Source organism: Cavia porcellus, unplaced genomic scaffold (genome assembly GCF_034190915.1).
Source record: "Cavia porcellus strain 051 isolate PalLab524CR breed Dunkin Hartley unplaced genomic scaffold, mCavPor4.1 scaffold_30, whole genome shotgun sequence".
In the NCBI taxonomy this organism is placed as follows: domain Eukaryota; kingdom Metazoa; phylum Chordata; class Mammalia; order Rodentia; family Caviidae; genus Cavia; species Cavia porcellus.
In genome coordinates, this window is record NW_026947513.1 from 7,165,597 (window position 1) to 7,170,656 (window position 5,060).

At 54.4% G+C, this 5,060-nt stretch overlaps 1 long non-coding RNA gene across 2 annotated transcripts; it reads left to right on the forward strand.

The window, feature by feature from the left end:
• The first annotated feature begins 2,219 nt into the window (after positions 1–2,219).
• Positions 2,220–4,833, forward strand: LOC106027141 (uncharacterized). 2 transcript variants are annotated; one of them, XR_001200716.3, is made up of 3 exons: positions 2,220–3,587; positions 3,768–3,975; positions 4,179–4,833. It is a non-coding gene; the product is annotated as an uncharacterized LOC106027141 (long non-coding RNA). The 2 variants fall into 2 exon arrangements; XR_010044645.1 differs by having other exon boundaries at positions 2,220–3,975.
• The last annotated feature ends 227 nt before the right edge of the window (positions 4,834–5,060 follow it).

The following is a 5,060-nucleotide window of genomic DNA, read 5'->3' on the forward strand; positions in this document are numbered from 1 at the left end:
AGCAAAACTGACCACCTCCTGGGCAAGAAGCAAATGAGGGGCTGCCAAGAGACCGGACTGGACACACCCTTCCAGGGCGAGTCCCCAGTGGCCCAAATCCCCCTCCAGGCCCCGTCCTAAACCTCCCACCATCCTCAGCGGCTCCAGGGATGGCTCTTCTGAGGACATTCCAGACCCACATGCCAGCACTGCATAACACACCTCCAAACAACCTGGACTGAAAAAGAAATTGACGGTTAAGTGAGCAGCTACTTCAAACTGCAAACAGCACTTCAGAATTCGTGAGATTCCCTACAGCAGTGATTAGGGAGAAATTAAGCCCGCAAAGCAACAGTCTCACCTTCCCACCGTGCGCCGTAGTTACCCCCGATTGATGCATTTAAGTTTGTTGTAGTTTTTTTCTTCTTCTTCAGTTTTTTTATGTTTGAATAAAATGGATTTTTAAAAACACAAAAAGGAGCACCGACCGCATGCTCAGATGTGGAAGAAGACCCGGAGGTCAGTCCCAGCGCTAACACCCGGCGGGTTCGGCCGCAGATCTGAGCGGCCACCCGGCACCGCAGCTGTGTGTGCCGCGCGGAGTGAGCGTGCCAAGAGCGAACACACGGCGGCTCTCGGGGACAGCACTGTTCTGTTAAAAAGGTGTAAATATCACATTGCTAACTGTGTACTGATTATACATTGAAATGATATCTACAATCTATTGAGTAAAAAATTAAAATTAATTTTGCCCTCGTTTGATGTGGACAGAGGTCATTGCGTGGTGCGTTCATGGGCTCCGCTTCCAGCTCGCCTCAGACCCGTGGGTCAAGTTCCCCGGACTCTAGTCGCTGAAGTAGGAGTCCGTGGGGTCAGAACGACGCGAAGCCCCTTGGGGTAGGACCTGGCAACCAGCTTCTTTGGCTGCCGCCCCTAATTTTCCTGTGAACACAGCGGATGTCCCCGCTCTCCCAACCCCACCGGAGCGTCCTGGACACTTGCAGCCAGGGAGGCCTGGAGGTCTAAGCCGCTCCTGTCTACGCCCCGCGTCCCCAGCCGCACAACCTCAGGACGTCCCAGACCTGTGAGCCCGCTGCTGGTCACAGGCCCCTTCCAGGAAGCAGCGAGCTTTGTTCTCAGCCTGAGTCACCCCACATGGAGACCCCCGTATGGGGCTGCGTGCGGGGGGGGGGGGGGGAGGAGATGGAATCGCAGGAGGAGGTGTGAGGGGCGCAGGGCGCTGAGAAGCTGTGGAGCCCTCAGAGCTGGCCCCACCCGCAGCGAGTGGGCTGGCCTATTCCTTCCTGGCTCTTATTCCTCGGTGGCATGGAGGCCAGTCTGAGAGCAGCAACTATCTGACACTTCCAGGGTGCTGAGTCACTCGGGCAAAGAAGTGGGAAGCTGTAGAATATGCAGGAAATGTCTCCAAACGAGCTTCAGCAAGGCCGTGGGAAACGCCAGAATAGCGTGCAGAAGGCAAAAAGATGCCATGGAAGGAGGGGAGTCCTGAGTGATAGCTCCCGTCTGCTGGATCACGCCTGACCTGAAGCCTAACTGGAGTTCTCATTTACCTGCACCTATGAATTCCACCTGCTGTCTAGGCTGGCTTGAGTGATCTGGTGATTGCCACATGATTCCTAACTTGTTCTCACAACTGAGTAGACTCTCGAGTTTTGAAATCAGAAAACATCAGCATTTCTCTACAGTGATAAAGAAACGAGGAGCCGAGTGGATGGTGGCCACATTGTGCACGTAACCAGGGTCCATTCAGGGGGCAGGCTCAGGGGGGACCTCACTCACCACTCTCTAAACATAGTCAGAGCCATGCACCAAACTGAATGCAAGCCCCCGGCATGGGCGTCTGTCCCAGAAAACTGAATTCATGCCAAGAAGAGAATCTTGCTGTGAAAATAAAATGGGCTGAAAAGTTTCTTTGATGCTCAAGAAGTTCTCGCTTGTAACGAGTGGGAAATAGTGGAGCCTGTTCGATGTGGTTTGCATGTAAGGTAACTGTTTCCATGAATTATTCGAGGAATTCAAGCAAGAAGAGACAGGCAGGGCTGACGTGTCCATTTCACGGGTTCTGTGCCGCGGGTCGCGGACGCGCGGGCTCCGCGGTGAGCCCAGAACCTGACTCCGGGCTGGTCCCCGCCGAGGGGTGCCAGGCCGAGACAGCGCCCTTCCCCGGGCGGCCACGAGAGGGCGCCCCGCGTGGGCTGCGCCTGAACGACGCCCGGAAAGCTGACGGAAACTTGATTTAAAGGGAGTCTGCAGAAGCCCAGCTCGGCTTTGGTGACACGCTCAGCGCAGTCTCCGACACTGTCCGTGTGCTCAGGGCGCCCCGCGGGGTCCGAGAAGCACCGTCCTGTTAAATCGAGGGCATTTGATCGCGGGCATCCGTTTATCTTGGGAGCTGCGCCCACATTTTCCGGGTGAACTTCGGAGTGAGGCCGGCCTGGCCGTCCCGACCATCGAGCGGCTAAGTGTGCACCGCCAGCGGATGCTCGTCGCGCGGTTGTGTGAAGAAGGGCCCGTCACCGCCCTCGCCTGCGTGTGCCTGGATTCTTTCCAGCCGATTTGAATTGATTCTCGGCTCTCTCGTATTATTGTCATCTTGCCAGGACTTCGGATCATTCTGAGATTGCGGGAAATGACAGACTATAATTAGGCTTAAACAGATTTTTCTTTTCGAGGGAGAAGAACCCACTCTCAGAGCCTGCAGACTGCCTGGGCCGTCACTGTCACCGCGGGTCCCGGGTGGGGCCGGGCTGCGGAGCAGGCCCTGGGCGTGAGCAGCTAAGTATAGCGAGCTGATTGCGGCCGGAGCCACCAGCATCATCAGCGGCATTGTGGGGCTGATTGCGGCGGGAGGCGGCTCAGCCTGCCTGCTTCCGGCTCGAGCTGGTTTCTAGGACAGCCGTGAAAACGTCCGGAGAGCCCGAGGCCCAGGCTGGGGAGAGTGGGGTGTGGGCCCTGTGACGGGCTGAGGCCTGGGCTTGGGGTGCCCTCCAGGAATCCTGGCCCTCTGGAAGGCTGAGGCAGGACAGTCACAAACTTGAGTGCAGCTGGGCTGTGTAGCAACATAGTGAGACCCTATCTCACATTGTTTCCTGATCAGTATTTATTGGCACGTTTTAGATGTACTTAATGATCACATTCCTGTACACGATATAACTTGATTCTTTTTTCCCATTCCTCTACCTTCCCTTCAACCCCTTCTCTCCTCCTCATTTACAAAAGCTTTGTTTCCATGTTTTTATTCTTTTTTTATCTCACAACTTTAAAAAGGAAAATATAATACCCCGTGCTGTCGAGACTGTGACATTTCCTCTCCAGTGAAATTTGAGGCCCATGAATACCCTGAAAATATATATTCCAAACATAATCGCTCCCATTCATGTGCATGCACACAGAAATTATGTAATAATCAAAGCGGGTATAGAAATGACCCCGGTGTGTTATTATAAGCAGCACACGTGTATAGTTTCCTGGGATTGAATTGCAGAGCATTCACCTTTGAGGAGACCAAGTCTGGGTCCTGCGGCCTAATATAAATAATAATCTCTGCAGGGGTGCAGGCCTGTAATCCCAGCGCTCAGGAGACCAAGGTAAGAGATTTGCACTCAGCCTGGGTGATTCAGAGACTGGTTTCTGCCCTGTCCTTTACCCAGCCCAAGATTTTCCTACAGAGTTAAACAACTGGGACTCAAATTATGACACCAACTGTCATCTACTGCGTGATCCTAGGCAGGTCACTTAACCTCTCTGAGCTCTGTTCTCCTGTATAGGACCAGCTCCAAGAATCCCACGGGATCCCTGCACTTAGAGGCCCTGAGTCAACCCGTGCTTTGCTGCCACCATCTCTCCTTTTGTTCACCCCTCACAACGATGTGGGCAGTCCCCGACATCCGTGTACTACTGACCTCCAGCGTGTACTACTCCATCCGTGTACTACTGACCTCCATGTACTACTGTCAACCAGCGTTAAATGAGGAGGTGAGTCCTGATGCCCAGCCCACAGCCTGGAAATGTCTGCTGCCGGTCAGTGGCACTGACACCTGTCAGCGCAAGGTCTCGGGCTTCCTGGGGCCAAAATGTAGGCTTGGGACAAGTCCAATGTCCCCCACAAGGGTTAAGGACAGCGAGGCTGTCTGATCCCAGGGTCCTCAGTGCTAGAACCTCATTTCAGTCCTTCCTAGAGCGGCACTGAACTTCCTGTGACTCGGACACTGCAGACAGAATTTCCTCGAGGTTGCAGACGTGAGAGTCAGGCTGTGACCAGCCCAAAGGACCTGGGCTCAGTGTGGAACCTGCCAGCTGCTTCTGAACACCATACGCCTGTGGGCCTGGAGGTCTGGGGCTCTGACAGACCCTCATGAATGTTCCTGAGGTCTCTGGGCTCCACCCCGCGCTCAGCTGCCCTGCAGGGACAGGTCAGGCTTCACACAGGCACCACCAGACACACTGGAATCTGCCAGGCATCCTCCTCCACCTTGGAATAATGTAGCAACCTGATGTCACTTGCAAGTCATCCTGAGAGCCTCCCAGAAGGGAGGAGAGTAACACAGAACTGGCCGAGGACACAGCTTGCGCCGTGCAGACACGTATCACCAGCCAGCTCTCGTCCTCCTGTGCTCCCCTGGTCTAACCCCAGGTCCTTTGGCCAGGAGACCCCCTGGAGCCAGGCCCTCATGAGCCCAAGCTCAGAAAACCCCTCAATGCTCCTGAAATGAAATTCATTCCCAATACAACCAATCTCAGCACATAGTTTAAAAAGAAAATCAATATAATGCTCTAACTGCATTTTAATGGAGAAATAAAAGAGAAGTGATCTATAAAAAACACACAATAAAATGTCTTCCAGTTCATGTGCGTCCCTTAGAAAACCCAGGCGGCACCGAAGCCCCCGGTCCTGTGGGTCACCCGAGGCACAGGGTGTGGAGACCCAGTAGAGTGGCCTGGTGCAGCACGGCTCGGCTTTCACCCCTGAGCCACTCGGCTCCCTTTCCCCAGGCACCAGGCTCAAGAATGAGATGTTCCCTGAAGACCCCCACCTACCGGGGCTCCCCCTCTTCGCTCCT